The 22,454-nt window shown below is 45.3% G+C and overlaps 1 pseudogene; it reads left to right on the plus strand.

Annotated features, from left to right (window-relative positions):
- Window positions 1-16,292: 16,292 nt before the first annotated feature.
- On the plus strand, window positions 16,293-16,411 carry LOC134983187 (5S ribosomal RNA; annotated as a pseudogene).
- Window positions 16,412-22,454: the final 6,043 nt, after the last annotated feature.

Below are 22,454 nucleotides of genomic sequence, written 5' to 3' on the forward strand. Positions count from 1 at the left end.
GTCTAGTGCATAACGAAATAAATGTGCATGAGAGTAGTTAACCAGGTCTGGAAGACACAATCGATTATATGCATTAGGTAACCGCAATTTATGTTGAGCAATATGTGGCTTTTTTTCCCCTCCAAATAAATTGTGAATATATATGCGAAATACGTTTAAAATCAGCTTTAGTCAATGCTACCGGTAGCATCTGCATAACATAAGTCAATTTCGGAAAAAGAATTGACTTCACCACCTCCACCCTACCTAACATTGAGAGAGGCAGGTCATGCCAGTCATCCAGGCCTGGCGCTACCCGCTCAGCGAAGGGATGCAGTGCAGGGAGGCGCTGGGACGGAGAGGCGCCCCCCGTCTGCTCTGCATCCCCGCTGCGCCGTCCTGTTCCCCCTGCTGCCAGCTGCTGTGCCTGTCACTGCAGGACAGGCAGCGGCGCCGGCAGCATGAAAAGCCCACTCCCCCCCAACCAATCACCTGTGACAACAGGCTTGTGTGCAGTGTGGGTCCTGAAAAGGGGGTGGAGCTACGATGACACGAGGGGGCGGGGCTACACTAGATAGAGGGGTGGAGCTACATGAGACCAGGCAGCTGAACAGTGGGAGAGAAGTCACTGCAGTGACTGCCAGCCAGACTTGGTAATTGGAGGGTGAGACAGAAATGTGTGTGGTGGGTTCAGAGCCGGCCCTAACCAATATGATGCCCTAGGCAAGATTTTGGCTGGTGCCTCCTAGCACCACCGCTGGTTCTGCATCTGACCTTGCACCTCTTTCCCAGCACCACCACCTCTCATCCATAGCAATCCTTATTTTGGTGTTTGTACCCCCTATATTTTAAATAGGAACAGTTCGCACATTTGGCACACAGTCCAAAAAGGGGTGTGTTTTGGCTGGCAAGGGGCATGGCCACACAATAGTAACCCCAATTACGCCACACAGTACTGAAACTTTATTCACATTTGATCATGCGATAGTGTCCATAATTCATATTACATCCCATAGTAGTATCACGTTACTTATAAACGTTACTCCTCACAGTAGAGCCCCTTATTCACATTACATCACACTAAATTGCTCCTTATTCACATTACACCACACCCTATTGCTCTTTATTCACATTAGACGACACAGTAGTGCCCTTTCTATACGCAATGCCACATTGTAGAGCACCTTATACACATAATGCCACACAGTAATGCCCCTTACACATATGAGACACATTATTAATGTCCTTATAAACATAATGCGCCTTACAGATTATGACAACCTTTATTAATGCCCTTTTACACATAATGTACCTTACACATATGCTGCACATTATTATTGCCCTTATACACATAATGACACAGAGTGCCCCCTACACATTTGCTACACGTTATTAGTGCCCCTATACACATAATGACACACATACAGTAGTACCCTGTTACACATATGCCGCACATTATCAATGCGCTTATAAACATAATGACACACATAGTGCTCCTTACACATATGTTGCACATTATTAATGCATTTTTACATGACACACATAATGCTCCTTACACATATTCCGAACACTACTGCACAACCAACCCACTCACATGCACACAGCACTCACACTGCCACTAACACTGTGACCTCTGCCTCTGCTTGGATACGGATGTGTCCTCATAAATCTTGCCTCAATGCTAACGTCGGGCACATTTTGTTAATGAAAATGCATCTTATTTGCATTGCTATGTGGCTAGGATGCACAAGCAGTTTCTGCTGATTAAATGGATATGCAGCATGCCTATATACTGTGTGAGACTGTGGCTGTATCTGCATATGAAATGCTACACACAGAATATGGGTATGACGCATATCCTTTTAATCAGCAGAAGCTGCTGATGCCCCTAGGCATATCAAATGCCTTAGGCAATTGCCTTGTTTGCCTATGGCCGTGTGTGTGTGTGAAGCTACTACTACTGGGGGCATTATGTATAAGGAAGCTACTACTACTGGGGGCATTATGTATAAGGAAGCTACTACTACTGGGGGTGCATTGTGTATAAGGAAGCTACTACTACTGGGGGCATTATGTATAAGGAAGCTACTACTACTACTACTGGGGGCATTATGTATAAGGATGCTACTACTACTGGGGGTGCATTGTGTATAAGGAAGCTACTACTACTGGAGGTGCACTACGTATAAGGATGCTACTTCTACTGGGGGGCATTGTGTATAAGGACGCTACTACTACTGGGGGGGCATTGTGTATAAGGAAGCTACTACTACTGGGGGCATTATGTATAAGGACGCTACTACTACAGGGGCGGCATTACATATAATGATGTTACTACTACTGGGGGGGCATTACGTATGAGGACTCTACTACTACTGGGGGGGCATTACGTATAAGGACGCTACTACTACTGTGGGTGCATTATGTATAAGGACGCTACTACTACTGGGGGGCATTGTGTATAAGGAAGCTACTACTACTGGGGGCATTACGTATAAGGATGCTACTACTACTGGGGGTGCATTGTGTATAAGGATGCTACTACTACTGGGGGTGCACTACGTATGAGGATGCTACTACTACTGGGGGGCATTGTGTATAAGGAAGCTACTACTACTGGGGGGCATTGTGTATAAGGAAGCTACTACTACTGGGGGCATTATGTATAAGGACGCTACTACTACAGGGGCGGCATTACATATAATGATGTTACTACTACTGGGGGGGCATTACGTATGAGGACTCTACTACTACTGGGGGGGCATTACGTATAAGGACGCTACTACTACTGTGGGTGCATTATGTATAAGGACGCTACTACTACTGGGGGGCATTGTGTATAAGGAAGCTACTACTACTGGGGGCATTACGTATAAGGATGCTACTACTACTGGGGGTGCATTGTGTATAAAGATGCTACTACTACTGGGGGTGCACTACGTATGAGGATGCTACTACTACTGGGGGGCATTGTGTATAAGGAAGCTACTACTACTGGGGGGCATTGTGTATAAGGAAGCTACTACTACTGGGGGGGGCATTATGTATAAGGACGCTACTACTACTGGGGGGCATTGTCTATAAGGAAGCTACTACTACTGGGGGGGCATTATGTATAAGGATGCTACTACCACTGGGGGGGCATTGTGTATAAGGAAGCTACTACTACTGGGGGCATTATGTATAAGGAAGCTACTACTACTGGGGGCATTATGTATAAGGAAGCTACTACTACTGGGGGTACATTGTGTATAAGGAAGCTACTACTACTCGGGGCATTATGTATAAGGAAGCTACTACTACTGGGGGCATTATGTATAAGGATGCTACTACTACTGGGGGTGCATTGTGTATAAGGACGCTACTACTACTGGGGGTGCACTACGTATAAGGATGCTATTACTACTGGGGGTGCATTGTGTATAAGGAAGCTACTACTACTGGGGGGGCATTGTGTATAAGGAAGCTACTACTACGCGGGGGGGCATTATGTATAAGGAAGCTACTACTTCTGGGGGGCATTGTGTATAAGGAAGCTACTACTACTGGGGGGGCATTACGTATAAGGACGCTACTACTACTGGGGGTGCATTGTGTATAAGGAAGCTACTACTACTGGGGGCATTATGTATAAGGATGCTACTACTACTGGGGTTGCATTGTGTATAAGGACGCTACTACTACTGGGGGTGCACTACGTATAAGGATGCTATTACTACTGTGGGGCATTGTGTATAAGGAAGCTACTACTACTGTGGGGCATTGTGTATAAGGAAGCTACTACTACTGGGGGGGCATTATGTATAAGGATGCTACTACTACTGGGGGGGCATTGTGTATAAGGAAGCTACTACTACTGGGGGGGGCATTGTGTATAAGGAAGCTACTACTACGGGGGGGCATTATGTATAAGGAAGCTACTACTTCTGGGGGGCATTGTGTATAAGGAAGCTACTACTACTGGGGGGGCATTACGTATAAGGACGCTACTACTACTGGGGGTGCATTGTGTATAAGGAAGCTACTACTACTCGGGGCATTATGTATAAGGAAGCTACTACTACTGGGGGCATTATGTATAAGGATGCTACTACTACTGGGGGTGCATTGTGTATAAGGACGCTACTACTACTGGGGGTGCACTACGTATAAGGATGCTACTACTACTGGGGGGGCATTGTGTATAAGGAAGCTACTACTACTGGGGGGGCATTGTGTATAAGGAAGCTACTACTACTGGGGGGCATTATGTATAAGGACGCTACTACTACTGGGGGGCATTGTGTATAAGGAAGCTACTACTACTGGGGGGCATTGTGTATAAGGAAGCTACTACTACTGGGGGGGCATTATGTATAAGGATGCTAATACTACTGGGGGGTCATTGTGTACAAGGAAGCTACTACTACTGGGGGGCATTGTGTATAAGGATGCTACTACCACTCGGGGTGCATTGTATATAAGGACGCATCTACTACTGGGGGGTGCACTACGTATAAGGACGCTACTACTACTGGGGGTGCACTACGTATAAGGATGCTACTTCTACTGGGGGTGCATTGTGTATAAGGAAGCTACTACTACTACTGGGGGGGCATTGTGTATAAGGAAGCTACTACTACGCGGGGGGGGCATTATGTATAAGGAAGCTACTACTTCTGGGGGGCATTGTGTATAAGGAAGCTACTACTTCTGGGGGGGCATTACGTATAAGGACGCTACTACTACTGGGGGGGCATTGTGTATAAGGAAGCTACTACTACTGGGGGCATTATGTATAAGGATGCTACTACTACTGGGGGTGCATTGTGTATAAGGACGCTACTAGTACTGGGGGTGCACTACGTATAAGGATGCTATTACTACTGGGGGCATTGTGTATAAGGAAGCTACTACTACTACTGGGGGGGGCATTATGTATAAGGACGCTACTACTACTGGGGGGGCATTGTGTATAAGGAAGCTACTACTACTGGGGGGGCATTATGTATAAGGATGCTACTACTACTGGGGGGGCATTGTGTATAAGGAAGCTACTACTACTGGGGGGGCATTGTGTATAAGGAAGCTACTACTTCTGGGGGGCATTGTGTATAAGGAAGCTACTACTACTGGGGGGGCATTACGTATAAGGACGCTACTACTACTGGGGGTGCATTGTGTATAAGGAAGCTACTACTACTCGGGGCATTATGTATAAGGAAGCTACTACTACTGGGGGCATTATGTATAAGGATGCTACTACTACTGGGGGTGCATTGTGTATAAGGACGCTACTACTACTGGGGGGCATTATGTATAAGGAAGCTATTACTACTGGGGGGCATTGTGTATAAGGAAGCTACTACTACTGGGGGGCATTGTGTATAAGGATGCTACTACCACTGGGGGTGCATTGTATATAAGGACGCATCTACTACTGGGGGGTGCACTACGTATAAGGACGCTACTACTACTGGGGGGCATTGTGTATAAGGAAGCTACTACTACTGGGGGGCATTGTGTATAAGGATGCTACTACCACTGGGGGTGCATTGTATATAAGGACGCATCTACTACTGGGGGGTGCACTACGTATAAGGACGCTACTACTACTGGGGGGCATTGTGTATAAGGAAGCTACTACTACTGGGGGGGCATTGTGTATAAGGAAGCTACTACTACTGGGGGGCATTATGTATAAGGATGCTACTACTACTGGGGGTGCATTGTGTATAAGGACTCTACTACTACTGGGGGTGCACTACGTATAAGGATGCTACTACTACTGGGGGGGCATTATGTATAAGGACGCTACTACTACTGGGGGGCATTGTGTATAAGGAAGCTACTGCTACTGGGGGGCATTGTGTATAAGGAAGCTACTACTACTGGGGGGTCATTATGTATAAGGATGCTACTACTACTGGGGGGGCATTGTTTATAAGGAAGCTACTACTACTGGGGGGCATTGTGTATAAGGAAGCTACTACTACTGGGGGCATTATGTATAAGGAAGCTACTACTACTGGGGGCATTATGTATAAGGAAGCTATTACTACTGGGGGTGCATTGTGTATAAGGAAGCTACTACTACTCGGGGCATTATGTATAAGGAAGCTACTACTACTGGGGGCATTATGTATTAGGATGCTACTACTACTGGGGGGCATTGTGTATAAGGAAGATACTACTACTGGGGGGCATTGTGTATAAGGAAGCTACTACTACTGGGGGGGTATTATGTATAAGGATGCTACTACTACTGGGGGGCATTGTGTATAAGGAAGCTACTACAACTGGGGGGCATTGTGTATAAGGAAGCTACTACTACTGGGGGGGCATTACATATAAAGATGCTACTACTACTGGGGGGTGCACTACGTATAAGGACGTTACTACTACTGGGGGGTGCACTACGTATAAGGACGCTACTACTACTGGGGGCATTACATACAAGGACACTACTACTACTGGGGGGCATTACATATAAAGATGCTACTACTACTGGGGGGTGCACTACGTATAAGGACGCTACTACTACTGGGGTGCATTACATATAAGGATGCTACTACTACGGGTGAAGCATTACATATAAGATGAATAAGATTGTGCTACATTGTGGAGTAATTTTAAATGAGGGTACTATTGTGTGGTCATGCCCCTTACTTGTGAGACCACACCCCTTTTCCAGGCGCACACCAAAGGAATATGGGATGGCATTTATAGTTTGCAGGCGGGCTCCGAACACCCTAGCACCGGCCCTGCAGTCATCCAATGTTTTCTCCATATGTGTGATTGCAGGTGTAAAATTGGTATGGTAAAGTTTATTCAGATCATTAGAGATGTGAATGCCTAAGTATTTTAATGGGGAGTTATTAATTATAACCGACGGGGAACCGTATTATCCAAGATCGGGGGGGGGGGAAATCCCCGTAACATCAATAATTCCGATTTAGTAATACTAATCTTTTAGCCAGAAAAGGCACTAAATTGCGATATAACTTCCAAAGCTATAGGGACAGAGTGTGCTGGATTTGATAATAATAGTAACATATCGTCCGCGAACAATGATACACGGAGCTCTATATCACGTATAACAATGCCCTGGAATAGGGGTGAGTTGCGTAGGGAGGTGGCTAGGGGTTCAAGGGCTGTGGCAAATAAGAGTTGGGATAATGGGCAACCCTGTCTTGTCCCCTTCTGAATGGAAAATGGTGACGACACAAGGACATAGTATGTGAGAGAAAGGGTTTCTGTACAAAGTCCTAATATAAGAAATACATTTATCTGGAAAAGCAAATCTTCCTAATGTATAGAAAAGATGGTCCCAGAGCCTCCATGTCAAAAGCTTTTTCAGCATCTAGTGAAAGTATTGCCCTTGGGGGGTTCGACACGGTGTCCTGGGAATCACTTACTGTAGACAATACTCCTCTGATATTAGTTACAGGGTTTCTACCTGTAATGAACCCTGTCTGATCCCGGTGAATCACAGAAGGAAGAACTGATTTCAGTCTCTCTGCTAGGATCTTTGTCAAAATTTTGTAATCCAAATTCAATTAAAGAAATTGGTCTGTAGGATCTGGGATCAGACAGGTCCCGGCCCGGGACCTGTCTGATCCCAATGTGAAGGCATTTTGCCCGAGGACAGTATTAGGTTATAAACCGAGGTAAGGATCGGTACAATTTTTGGGGCTAGGAGTCTATAATATTCGGAAGAAAATCAGTCTGGGCCCAGGGTTTTGCCCTGTTTAAGGGAAGAAATAACGGAGGACACCTCCTGAGAGGAGAAATCAGACGTCAGTGTGACACCAGCAGCATCTGACAACTGTGGAAGCTGTAAATCATTCCAAAAAACACTGCACCTCTGGGATTCAGGAGACGAAGAGGGTACAGAGTACAAGGTCTCGTAGAAATGTCTCAAAGTGTCCACTATAGAAGCATTAGAGGTCAAAAGTGAGCCATCTCATTGTTTGAGAGGGTGCACAGTAGCGGGGGACCGTTGGCCTCTAAGCAAGTTAGAAAGGAGCTTATTGGATTTATTACCATACTTATTAAAAGTAGATTTTTTGTGAAAAGTGTGTGAAGCTTCCAGTTTTGCAAGAAACCCTTCAAAATTAGTCCGCTGTTCAGTGATTTTAATCTATGAGAAGGTGTAGAGTTAGTCTTATAAACTTGAAAAGCTTGTGTGAGTAGGGCCTGTGCAGAAATAAATGTATCTGACAATTCCCTTTTATAGGTGGACGATAAGGAAATAATCACCCCCTAATTGTAGCCTTGGAGGCTTGCCAGAACAATATCGGGTCAGAAGTAGCCGCATGGCCGTAACTAGGGGGGGCTAGGGGGGCATGTGACCCAGGCACGAGATTGGATAGGGTGCTGGGATCAGCTGTGTCTGAACACCAGAGAAGGTAGTGGAGATAAATGGTATTTGTAGTCATGTGTGCTACTGTTTAGACTTTATGCAGTAACATAGAGACTACAAATCCCATGAGGCATTGCACCCTGCAGAAAGATGGCCGCTGCTGTAGCTGCAGTAGTCAGGGTAGAGTCTAGTTTCCCTTCCTCAGCGGCAAGCCGAAAAAGTATACCAGCCGCCTGCCCTAGCTTTGAATGCAGTCCTGCTGCTGACCTTTCTTTGGCCGCACACAGCATTGCATGCATTCAGCGCTGATTCGCTGACAGCACAGTGATGGATGGAATCAGGACGGCAGCCTACACCTCCACCTAAGTAAAGAGCAAGAGGACTGGGGGTAAAACACACACACACACACACACACACACACACACACACACACACACACACACACACACACACACACACACACACTTACTGTGACTGGTGTTAACCCCTGCTGCTCATTTCTTAAACTTATATACAGTATATTGCCCTAATCTATATTGTGTATGTGGGTGTGTACTTATATACATACGTGTGTATATATATATATATATATATATACATATACCAATATGTAATGTCCGCACTCACAGCAATCAAGGTCACCAGGGGGGTGCTCCTCAGGGAGGCCCAAATCAGGACATCCACATATATCAGGTGTTTTTCCAGACAACAAATCCAGAATAGAGGGCACTCACCAGTTCAATTTCAATATAAAGGATTTAATGGTACATCAGAGCCAATTCATACTGTCGACGTTTCGGCTTAAGCAAGCCTTTCTCAGGACAACCAAAGAGACATCTGCTCAGCACACCAAGTGTGCTGAGCAGATGTCTCTTTGGTTGTCCTGAGAAAGGCTTGCTTAAGCCGAAACGTCGACAGTATGAATTGGCTCTGATGTACCATTAAATCCTTTATATTGAAATTGAACTGGTGAGTGCCCTCTATTCTGGATTTGTTGTCTGGAAAAACACCTGATATATATATATATATATATATATATATATATATATATATATGCTGGTCTGACGGATATCTGTTTTGAACTTTGTTGTTCGTTTCTTATTTTATTTATTTATTTTTCTGTTTTAATCTTATTTATTTATTTTATTTATATATTTTGGTGGGGAGATGCGCTAAATTACTGTCTTGCCTCGGGTGCTGTTAGTCCTCATTTTGGCCCTGGTAGCCGCATCAGCATTAAATATTGCAAAATCATCCCATGCTGCTTGTACAGCTGTACTTAGGGGGTCATTCCGAGTTGTTCGCTCGCTAGCTGCTTTTAGCAGCCGTGCAAATGCTTTGCCGCCTCCCATTGGGAGTGTATTTTAGCTTAGCAGAAGTGCGAACGAAAGGATCATAGAGCGGCTACAAAATAATTTTGTGCAGTTTCAGAGTAGCTCAATACCTACTCAGCGCTTGCGATCACTTCAGACTATTCAGTACCTGTTTTGACGTCAAAAACACGCCCTGCCCAGCCATGCCTGCGTTTTTATCTGGCACGCCTGCGTTTTTCCGTTCACTCCCTGAAAACGGTCAGTTGCCACCCAGAAACGCCCACTTCCTGTCAATCACTCTGTGGCCAACAGTGCAACTGAAAAGCTTCGCTAGACCTTGTGTGAAACTACATCCTATGTTGTAATAGTACGACGTGCGTGCACATTGCGCCGCATGCGCAGAAGTGCTGGGTTTTTTTGCCTGATCGCTGCGCTGTGACTGAAATCGGCTAGCGAACAACTAGGAATGACCCACCTAGTGTTATGGAAATAGCCAATGAGGAGGGATACCGCAACTAATATAATCCCTCTTGTCTAGAGTTGTCTTGAGTTAAATGCAGAGAGACCCAGGTGACCGCGTGGTCCGATAATACAATAGGACCAATGGCTGAACAGGAAGCTTTAGGTAGAAAAAAGGAAGAAAGTGACTTAGTCAATGCATGACATCCAGTAGCTGCTGACAAACATGTCTAATTCAGATCCATCGGGTGCATAATGCACCATATATCTAGCAATTGCAATTGTTTGGCCAAGGCCGACACCCTGACTTTAGGTAGTCTTACATTAGCAGGCTTAAGTGACTGCCTATCTAATTTCGGTAGACTAAGTTTAAATCTCCACAAAGAATTGTGGAGGCATGAATGAAAGGCATAAGTAATGTCAGTATTTCAGTATAAAAGAGTTTAGAATGTACATTCGGTGCATATACATTCAAGCATTGAAATTGAGTACAAAAGACATAGCGACTTTGCGGATCAGCAACATCAGAGGCCAAATGGGTAGAGAGGCTCTAGCTAAAATAGCAACCCCTCTCTTTTTTGAGTTGTAAGAGGCCGAAGCCAAAACTTTCTATTTCAACTGATTAAGTTTTAAAACTTCGGAGGGCACCAAGTGCGTCTCTTGTATACAGATAATATCTAATTTGAGTTTACATAAATAAAGTAGGATTTTTTTACTTCTTTTGGGGCGAGTTAATGCCACCTATGTTCCCAACTACCGATTTTCAGGGACATAACCATCTATATTGGAGCTATCATAGAAGATGTCATCCGTCTATGATGGTGCTGTGATTAAACCATGTAAGCAATCGAAATGGAAAGGAGTCAGAGCAATGTTATCCACTAATAAGGGAGGTGTATCAGGATGGGGGGGGGGGGGGGGTGGAGGACACAGAAGGGAGGAAAGAGAAGTATAGAACAACAATGAATAATTAGAAACTTCCAGACAAACATAGGAACTGTAGGTAAAGAAGCCCAATACAAGTGACAAGCCCCTAGCCCCACAGTGCCCAGCGTAACAATACGGAGCATAACTCAGGGCATCAGTATATGAAGAACAACTATTTAACTGGCAATCCCAGTAAGAACGTACTGCGGCTTTTCCATTTCAGGAGAATATCGTTATACAATATACCCTTAATGTGGATGCGTAGTAAAAGGAATCAGGAGTATTCCACCCACAAAGGGTAAAACCCAAAAGAAATAGTAATCAATCACAATCGGACATCCCGCGGGCGTGACTATCATCACCCTCGCATTTCCGTATGTATGCCTCCGCTTCGTTAACAGAAAATCTTTATATGACGTGCCATCATATAGGCGCAGTCTGGCAGGATATAACAAGGAGAACTTCTGTTCGTCATGGAACAGCTTAGAACATAAGGGTGCAAAATCTTTTCTCGCCTTCGTGAGTTCTGCGGAATAGTTCTGAAATAGTAGTAATTTAGAGCCATTCCACACAATATTTCTATTCCTGTGTGAGGCTGTCCAAAAAAGCTCCTTATGTAAGTAATTTAGGGATTTGAAAACCACTGCACTGGGTCTAGCTCCCTTCTGTGCTCGCTGTGGGCCCTTTCTATAATCAAATCAGAGCACCTATCTCGGATATTGAGTAGCTGAGGTAAAGTGATACGAATAAAAACAAATAGCTCCTTCCCCATAAACTGACTCCGGGAGCCCAATGATCTGGAGATTGCATCTGTGGGAACGATTTTCTAAGTCCTGGACTTTGCTTTGAAATAGAAGGACTTCTTTCTCAGTCTTGGAGGTGGAGGATTTTAAGGCGGCCACATCTGAAAAAGTGTCCCCCTATTTGTGTTCAATGTCATGCATCCATTTAGACAGGTGAGAGATTTACTTATTAATATCTGCAGTCTGAGTTTTCAGCAGGGGACCAATGGCCGCTCTAACCGCGCTGACCATATCCCTGTATGTGACTGGAGAATCCAAATGGTGTTTGTGAGTGTCAGGCAGGCTGGGGTAATCAGACAAAGACTCACCCTCAGAAAGGTCCGCTGTAGCTGGGTTCAAAGCAGTCTCGTCGCTGGGAATGACGGCAGGGTCAGTCAGGATGGCGCCGAAGCCGCCGTCACGCGCCATCTTTAATTCTGTGTGGCGCAGTTCTTTCTCCTTTTTGGCGCGGCTCTTAGTGCCCGGCATGAGAGAGAGGTATTTTTCCATACAGGGGAGCGTTCTTCGAGCAGTGAGTGTGCTGGAGGCTCCAAGAGCCGAGAAATAGCCGTGCTGGGTGGTAGGTCAGCAGAGCTGCACAGATCAGCTACCTCTCATCAAGCAGCCGGAACCGGAAGTCCGAGACAGCACACTTATTCCAGACAACCCTGAATGGAGTGACACAGAGAGGATTGGGACCAGCAAACAAACCTCAGATCAGAGTAGTGCTCCGCTGGGTATATAAATGTGTAATTTACCTCACAGCGGTATAACTGCTGACTATATGCTCCCCCCTTCTCTATAACCCCCTGGTACCAGTACAATTGGTGATTCAGTGGGTCCTGTGGAAGAGCAGTCTTCGCATGCAGCCTGTACTCAGCAGCAGCAGGAAATGGCGTCTTTTAACTTCTGGTCCCGCTCTTCGGGAAGAATCACCCCCTCAATGGCATGCAGTCCCTCTATGTTATTTATACTGGCTTCACTTCATAAATGTGTAAAAAAAATAGTTTGCAGTTTGGGTACGCAGCCTGTAGCTGGGTGACCGCTGCGTACCCAAACTGCAAACTATTTTTTTTTACACAAAAACCCCGGTGTCTGTATTCACCGCACTGTGTCTTTGGCATCTGTTAGGGGTGGCGGCATGCTGCCGGCGTGGGCTCACGCCCTGGGGCATGAGAAACGTCACCTCAAGAGCTCAGTGTCCTGTTAGTGGGGATACGAACCATTAACTCTAAGGAAATTGGTTCCCTCCCCCCCTAAGTCCCACGACGCAGGCAGACTGGCTGCCAACCAGTGTGCCTGAAAACAACAAAATAAAATATATTTCTGAAGAAAACTGTCTGGAGAGCAACAGAATGCACCCGGCTCCTTGGGCACATTTTTGTAAACTGAGTTTACAGGAGGGGCATAGAGGGGAGGAGCCAGCACACACTAATGCTTTATTAAAGTGCCAGGCTCCAGTGGACCCAATCTATACCCCATGGTAACTACATTTCCCAGTATCCACTAGGACGTTAGAGAAAGGAGGACTCCACTCACTCGGCCAAAAATCCCACCATGGTTAGGTCTACCGTGCCCATTATCCAGCTAGATAAATTAACCAAATGAGCAGCAAGATAACAGAATTTAAGATTGGGAAGGCCCAATCTCCGTGAAAGTTTAGACTTATATAATGCTTTAATAGACACCCTAGCTGACTTATTGCCCCAAATAAAGGACAATAAGATACCCTCAATTCCACTAAACACTTTCTTTGGAATATATACAGGGGAATGTTGTAAAACATTAAAATTTAGGTTGAGTAGACATTTTAAATAAATGAATACGTCCCAAAACAGATGAGGGTAGCTTTTTCCAGGCATAAACTTTTATCTTAATATTTGCCAAAATAGGGTCAACATTTTGGGCCATAAAATCTGGAGCTCGTGGCGTAATCCAAATACCTAGGAATTTAAACTGGTGTCCATTGTAAAGGATATGATGCATGCACATCATAGAAAGATGGCTCGAGATGGGAAAAATACTCGATTTATCCCAATTGATTAACAAACTTGAATAAACACCAAAAGCATTACCTAATTGTAACAAAGCCTGTAATGACCCATCCGAATCCTGCAAATATAAGAGCATGTCGTCCACATATAAAGCAACCACGTCCACCACTTCCCCAACCTTAATTGCACATATATCTGCAGATGAGCACAATAGGCAATCCAATGGTTCTATAGCTATCGCAAACAGCCGGGTTCCCCTAGCAAGTGGGAATGTAGCAGATGTACATATGAGCTAATGGTGAGGAGTACAACAATTGAATTAAGTTAATAAGCCGCAGCCCAAAAGCAAATTTCCTAAGCATGCCCCAAAGATATACCCACTCGATGGGGTCGAAAGCCTTGTCAGCATCCAGAGACACCACCACAGCCCCCGACTCCACCAACTCATGCCTGTCACAATCCGGGTACTGAGACACCATTCTCCCTTCTGGATGTACGTTCTCCATGGGCCTCTGCTGCCGCTCCTGTCTCGCTGACCGCCGCACGCTGCTGTGCGCATGTTATTCTGCTACTGCGGCCTACATCGCCAGTGTTACACCTTTCCTATAGTACTTAATTCCCCTTCTTTGTTTGTTCATGGGCGCAGCCATGTTAGACTCCAGTCACATGACATTATTCCTCCTATCCACGGTGCTGGAGCCTTGTCATAATTTAAGTTACTGCTTTTTCCTACTGATCAGTTACGGCCCAATCAGAATAAATACCTCGAGGCAGGACCTCTGAAGTACCTGACGTGATATGTAAAACTACTAGCCCCGACTTTATAAACCTGGTTTCACCTCGATTATTATATTTCAATAGTCAGCGTAACGGACCGATCCCTATTAGTCACATTCCGGCTGGGGCACGCTGGGTTGCCGGGCGACGGGACGCTCTAATCCCGACGTCCATTTTCGATGACTTCACCAATGGCAGCTGAGAGCGGCCCGTATCCTGGCAACATGACGCAGGAGCTGATCACAGGATGTGAGGTATCGCATCGGGGCTCCGATCACAGAGCGTCCCAATTGGTCAAGCGGTGTCCCTGCTATCTTGATATATCTACTTGCAGTACCCACGAGGTCTCTACTCTATAGTCTATCTCACATTCCCTCCCCCTCCCTATGTCTTTTGTGTCGTCCTCATGCTAAGGCATACACCATAGGTTGCCTAGCAACCTGCTTAAACACATCACTTCCGCTGAGCAGAGCGGAGGTCTGATGTGCATTACATGCTAATCAAACACAATGCAGCCATTGGCTAATAACCTCATACACAGGTATTTTAACCTCAGCTTATACACCTCACCAGCAACATTGGAAGTGAACAAGCCCGCAGGACGGGTGAAACGCGCTTTCCAGCTCCAGCAGGACCTGTTTCAGCACTCAAGCATAAAACACCTCAACATGTATTAAGGACCTGAGGATTACATCTTGCATCCTGTCTTTCATTTACTGACCCAGGGACCGGTACACTGTTCTGTCTACCTCCAAGAGATTCTCTATATCAAACACAGCCAATAAGTATATACTTATACATTTCCCTTTGGCAATCCAGGGCTCTGGATCATGACTGTGACACTCTAATTAATATTTGGAAGAGATTCTCAATATCCTCCCCCCCTCTCTTTAACAGACATCCCCCACCCCCTTCTTTTCTTTCTAAACAGCCTATCTTTTCCCAGCACTAAAAATGTTATATTACAATTGTTATCTGCATGCTGGTTTTTGAATTTCGAATTGGCAATTATACCTAATTAAGCGGTATCTGCAAGGGTCTGTCTACCCACTTACTCCTTATATTTCCAACAGGATTATTCTTTAAAAATACCATGTTTTTGCTTACCAGTATATATCTGTGGCTTTGCACAAGTACTCAGACATAATCAGGTCGATCTAGGGACATAGACAGAATACCACAGTTATCCGTCTTTAATTCAATTCCCAGTTGTGCTACGAGTTACAAGCAGCAAATCTTCGGTCTTTTTCCTATTAACATATCTGCTCCCTTAATGTGACCACACACATATATTTTTCTAAAATGAGTAATCACGGAATATATCCATCAGCTATATTTGATTTGGCCTAGGCCTAATTACTCATCACTCTGGCTGTGATACCTATATACTCATTCTAGATCTGGTGACCAGGAACCATATCCAACATTGTCAGTCAATTTGGCCATTATCTAGTTGCATACTCCTTCGATAGCATCCTGTAGTGTATAAACAAGTTAATATATGTCACTATCCCCTCACAGCTCCCCTCTCTTTTTCTTCTTCCCCCCATTCTTCCTTCTTTTTTCTGCGAACTCTCATCCATGATCCACAGGTCATCCTGTGCCTAACATAGACAGCAGATCCGCCTCGTTTTCTATCTCCCCCCCATACATGTCTTTCTTTCCCCACCCTATATAGGTGCACTCTCATTGGTGAGTCGGCTATAGCAGACACAGGAATTACTACCATACCCCACCGACTGAGCCCGATCTCGTCCGATCTTGGAAGCAAAACGGTGGTGGGCTGGGTCAGTATCTGGGAGTGTGACCCCCAGAGAATACCTGGTGTTGTAATTCATGACCTGCTCGACTCCAAGCCAACAGCAGGATCACCACTTTCTCTCCAATCATTTCTTTTTCTGCACTATATACTTTTTCTAAGTACCGTCTGTCCTGATATGTCATAGATCGGAATTGGTCCAATACTAATCAGGATCTATACTCCTCTTATCAATTGGGTTTCAATGACCCCCAGAGGTTCCATTAATACAAGCAGAGCTTGTACTGGTTGGATAGGAACAGGGTGTAGAGCAAAAGTGTCTACATCCCTCCTGTAGTCTACCTATTTAGACTAACCAGAACATTTCCAATTTTTTACAAACTTCAACCTTGGTGCAGTATACATATACCCCACCAGGTAGGTCAAACCAGCTACGTTAACAAATATAGCATCCATTAGAGATGCAGATGAGCTGAACTATACTCATAATTAGCAAAATATATATATATATTATTATTTTTTTCAGAACTTAATTTGGTGGATTTTTTCTTAGAGTAATTAACGAATAAAAGTTATGTTTTAATATCATCATATTAACTAATTTCTAAAACAAGAGTGCACCCACACAAGAGTCTTCTGTACTTTTCTTTTTCCTTAGTTTTTTCCTGACTCTGGGTGCACCACCAGACTCTTTAATTATAATACGAATTACACGTGTATAATCATACTTCTTTCTGGTACTATATTATCTTTGAACATTATCGTTGGTACTTATCTTGTAGAACCTTTAGAATACTGGTGCGGAATCACATCTACTTTGTATGATAGCCTTGTCATAATTGCCAGACCAATCCCTGCTATGCAGCAGGTATAAATATCCTGTCCCAGCTCCCAAAAGATTGTCAGTGCTTTCATTGTCAACAGTGTTTCCAGCCTACAAGCTTTACTACAGACTTTCTCCTGCAATTCCATTCTGCAGATCAGCCTGACTTCCCTGGTGATTACACTCTGCAGTGTAACCCGACTCTCCAGTGTTAACCCCGTACAGCCTACTTTGGATTCCTGTGTTTGAACGTTTGCTTTGCAGTAATCATCCTTCATTCTTCAGTTCCTGCGCACTCCAGCTTCATTCCTCACCTTCCAGCGAACCCCAGCTTCATTCCTCATCTTCCAGCGAACCCCAGCTTCATTCCTCATCTTCCAGCGAACCCCAGCCTCATTTATTGTTTACAGGACTTTCTTCCATATTCCAGGTTACTGGCCTTTACCGATTGTGAACCTAATTATCACTTGTGACTTTCTATTATTCTTTTGCACGTTATTTGACTTTTTATTTAATAAAAGCATTTAAGGAATTCCCAGTTGTCGTGGTCACGCCCTCGGGCATTCTTTGCTGCTGTCAATACGTATGTCCAGGAGTCACATAGCTCCTCCTAAATTTAAGTACTCGTCAGCCCCCACAACTGAGGCTCCCAGTCATGGTCTCCAGCTCTCAGTTGTGACAGTAAGCACTGACCAAATGGATCCAGCCGGAGATCAGGCCCAAGCGAATGGGCTGATACAAAAACTGGCAATCCGCCTTGAACGTCAGGAGGCTGCTGTAAGCCATGTTGTTCGCTGTCTCCAGGGCCTCTCCTCCCGGCTGGATGAAATTCAAGCGGCCCTCCGTGGATTAGGGGTGTCCAGTGTGTCGACTCCAGCGCTGCCGGTGGTGTCCCCACCCACCATACCTGTTCCTGCTCCCTATCTTCACTTGCCGACTCCTGATAAATATGATGGATCCCCTAAAGCCTGCAGGGGTTTCCTAAACCAGTGCAAGATCCAATTTGAATTGCAACCCAGCAGTTTCCCTACTGACCGCATTAAGGTGGCGTACCTTATTTCTCTACTCACTGGTGCCGCTATAGACTGGGCCTCACCTATATGGGAAAGGTCTGATACCCTGTTGTCATCCTATGCAAACTTCGTGGCAACGTTCAGACGAATTTTCGATGAGCCAGGTCGAGTGACATCAGCTTCTTCAGAGATCCTTCGGCTGCGTCAGGGGACGCGAACTGTTGGTCAGTATTTGGTGCAATTCCAGACCTTGGCATCTGAAGTCTCCTGGAATGATGACGCTCTTTATGCAGCCTTCTGGGGAGGGCTATCCGAGCGTATCAAAGATGAGCTCGCTGCTAGAGACTTGCCTTTAACTTTAAACAAGCTCATTTCCCTCTGCACTAAGGTCGATTTACGGTTCCGTGAAAGGGCTGTTGAACGAGGAAGATCCACATTTCCCAGGATTCCTACTGTTTCCATTCCTCGTCAGCCATCTCCGTCTAGGGAGGAACCTATGCAGATAGGTCGCTCTCGTTTATCTCAGGCAGAGCGTAGTAGACGTCTTGCTGAGCGTCTCTGTTTGTATTGTGCCGAATCTTCTCATGTTATCAAGTCCTGTCCCAAGCGTCCGGGACAACCTCAAGTCCTAGCCCACCAAGGAGAAGACCAGCTAGGAGTGACGAATTTCTCTCCATTTCCAAGTAACTGCAATCTCTCCGTTTCTCTGCAGGTGGCTCTGTGTACTAAGAATCTCACTGCCTTATTGGATTCTGGAGCAGCTGGAAACTTTATTACAGAGAGGTTCGTTAAGCAGTGGTCTCTACCCACTGAGAGACTGTCATCACCGATATCTCTAACTGCCGTGGACGGCAGTAGGATTCCTGATGCGGTGATTACCTCCAAGACCTTACCTATCCGTCTGAAGGTAGGGGATCAGCATACAGAGTTGATTTCTTTCCAGGTTATCCCCAGGGCCACCCATCCTGTGGTCCTAGGCCTCCCATGGCTACGTCTGCATAATCCTCAAGTTGATTGGAAGTCGACCCGTATCCTGGCATGGGGTCCTTCCTGCTCAGAGATTTGTCTCCAAAAAGAGATTCCAGTTTGCATATCCTCCTACAAGTCTTCTGATGTCTCGTCTCCTCCGTGCCAAGACTACAAACTACAGTTTTGTCCAGGGTTACCGAATCACAAGGCTGATGCCCTTTCCCACTCCCGGGAGCAAGAAAATGAGTCTGAGTCTACTGTCAAGCATTGTATTGTTGATCCAGTGGCGTTCTCTGCAGTGAGGATGGACTCTATGCCCCCGCCAGGGAAAAATTTTGTGAAGCCGGCTTTCAGGAGGAAGCTCTTGCATCGGGCACATTCCTCTCGCTTTGCCGGACACGCGGGCATACGCAAGACCTTAAAATTCGTCTCCAGGTCAAATTGGTGGCCGATCCTAAAGAAGGACATTACTGAATTTGTGGCCTCCTGCCCAAAATGTGCCCAGCACAAAGTATCCCGCCAGTCACACACTAGGCAACTGGTTTCCTTGTCTGTTCCTCATCATCCGTGGGCTCCTCCCTCGATGGATTCTGTGATGGATTCCCCACTTCCAAGTTGGCACAAGTCTTCATCTAGAAGTTCCATTCCAGATGGCCAGGTAAACTTAAGAAGTGTCCTGGGGCCACTCCTAAAAGTGGGGGTACTGTCACGATCCGGGTACTGAGACACCATTCTCCCTTCTGGATGTATGTTCTCCATGGGCCTCTGCTGCTGCTCCTGTCTCGCTGACCGCCGCGCGCTGCTGTGCGCATGTTATTCTGCTACTGCGGCTTACATCGCCAGTGTTACACCTTTCCTATAGTACTTAATTCCCCTTCTTTGTTTGTTCATGGGCGCAGCCATGTTAGACTCCAGTCACATGACATTATTCCTCCTATCCACGGTGCTGGATCATTGTCATAATTGCCAGACCAATCCCTGCTATGCAGCAGGTATAAATATCCTGTCCCAGCTCCCAAAAGATTGTCAGTGCTTTCATAGTCAACAGTGTTTCCAGCCTACAAGCTTTACTACAGACTTTCTCCTGCAATTCCATTCTGCAGATCAGCCTGACTTCCCTGGTGATTACACTCTGCTGTGTAACCTGACTCTCCAGTGTTAACCCCCTACAGCCTCCTTTGGATTCCTGTGTTTGAACTTTTGCTTTGCAGTAATCATCCTTCATTCTTCAGTTCCTGCGCACTCCAGCTTCATTCCTCATCTTCCAGCGAACCCCAGCTTCATTCCTCATCTTCCAGCGAACCCCAGCTTCATTCCTCATCTTCCAGCGAACCCCAGCCTCATTTATTTGTTTCCCCCAGCACCCTGAATCATAACCGTAACTAGATATAAATTCCACATGATAACAGAATTCAGAGATCTTCGTTACACATATTTGCGCACCTGAATGACATCACTAAGCTAATTGAGCATCTACCAATATATGTGTTTGTTGTGAGAGGCAGAGAGGTTTCTGCATTAGGAGGAGGTGCAGGCCCTGACATGCCACAGGGAGCATTATGGGGTTGCTCCAAGGTAGGTAGCTCTTAGCTTAGACATATTGTAGTAAGGAGCCATTATCATGTGGCTCCTTGCTGGTTAATCCTAGACCCAGATTGGGGTAATGGAGGTGTGAGGTGTGGTGCCTCTGGACTGGCTGAGCTGGATGGCCTTAGTGTGGCATACCTTTACATTCTATTAACACTTTTCACTTATTAATTTCTTAACACTATTTCTCTATTTTAATTGCATTTCATTTTGTATCACTTTCTCTATAGCTTCGGCTTCCTAAATACTAATTTATTAACACTATAGTTTTTTCACTGGTATGCTACGCTGTGCTTTCTGGCTTATGCTGGTGTTTTGGGGTGCCACACCATGCACCTAGATATAGCGCTAGGGACCCCAAATATACAGAGATGCCTTGATGTGGCTTTGGGGCTTATTCACACATTTGCGCAAATATGTGTAACGAAGATCTCTGAATTCTGTTATCATGTGGAATTTATATCTAGTTACGGTTATGATTCAGGGTGCTGGGGGAAACAAATGGCTTTTTTTCTTGCTTAGAAATACCCCTCCCTTTCGAGCACCTGAATGATATCACTAAGCTAATTGAGCATCTACCAATATATGTGTTTGTTGTGAGAGGCAGAGAGGTTTCTGCATTAGGAGGAGGTGCAGGCCCTGACATGCCACAGGGAGCATTATGGGGTTGCTCCAAGGTAGGTAGCTCTTAGCTTAGACATATTGTAGTAAGGAGCCATTATCATGTGGCTCCTTGCTGGTTAATCCTAGACCCAGATTGGGGTAATGGAGGTGTGAGGTGTGGTGCCTCTGGACTGGCTGAGCTGGATGGCCTTAGTGTGGCATACCTTTACATTCTATTAACACTTTTCACTTATTAATTTCTTAACACTATTTCTCTATTTTAATTGCATTTCATTTTGTATCACTTTCTCTATAGCTTCGGCTTCCTAAATACTAATTTATTAACACTATAGTTTTTTCACTGGTATGCTACGCTGTGCTTTCTGGCTTATGATGGTGTTTTGGGGTGCCACACCATGCACCTAGATATAGCGCTAGGGACCCCAAATATACAGAGACGCCTTGATGCGGCTTTGGGGCTTATTCACACATTTGCGCAAATATGTGTAACGAAGATCTCTGAATTCTGTTATCATGTGGAATTTATATCTAGTTACGGTTATGATTCAGGGTGCTGGGGGAAACAAATGGCTTTTTTTCTTGCTTAGAAATACCCCTCCCTTTCGAGCACCTGAATGATATCACTAAGCTAATTGAGCATCTACCAATATATGTCCCAGCCTCATTTATTGTTTACAGGACTTTCTTCCATATTCCAGGTTACTGGCCTTTATCGATTGTGAACCTAATTATCACGTGTGACTTTCTGTTATTCTTTTGCACGTTATTTGACTTTTTATTTAATTAAAGCACTTAAGGAATTCCCAGTTGTCGTGGTCATGCCCTCGGGCATTCTTTGCTGCTGTCAATACGTATATGTCCAGGAGTCACATAGCTCCTCCTAAATTTAAGTACCCATCAGCCCCTACCACTGAGGCTCTCAGTCACGGTCTCCAGCCCTCAGTTGTGACAGTGCCTTTATAAATGACAAAACAGTCTGCGCAAATTTTGGGTGGTGGTCATCATTTCCACCAGCGCAGCCCAGCCCAGGGGAAAAGACCACAGCAGCCAGATCAGCACATCTGCCCAACCTGCCCTTTGCCTCTGATGGGCCTACGTCCTCAG

Source organism: Pseudophryne corroboree (assembly GCF_028390025.1).
Source record: "Pseudophryne corroboree isolate aPseCor3 chromosome 3 unlocalized genomic scaffold, aPseCor3.hap2 SUPER_3_unloc_1, whole genome shotgun sequence".
Taxonomy (NCBI): domain Eukaryota; kingdom Metazoa; phylum Chordata; class Amphibia; order Anura; family Myobatrachidae; genus Pseudophryne; species Pseudophryne corroboree.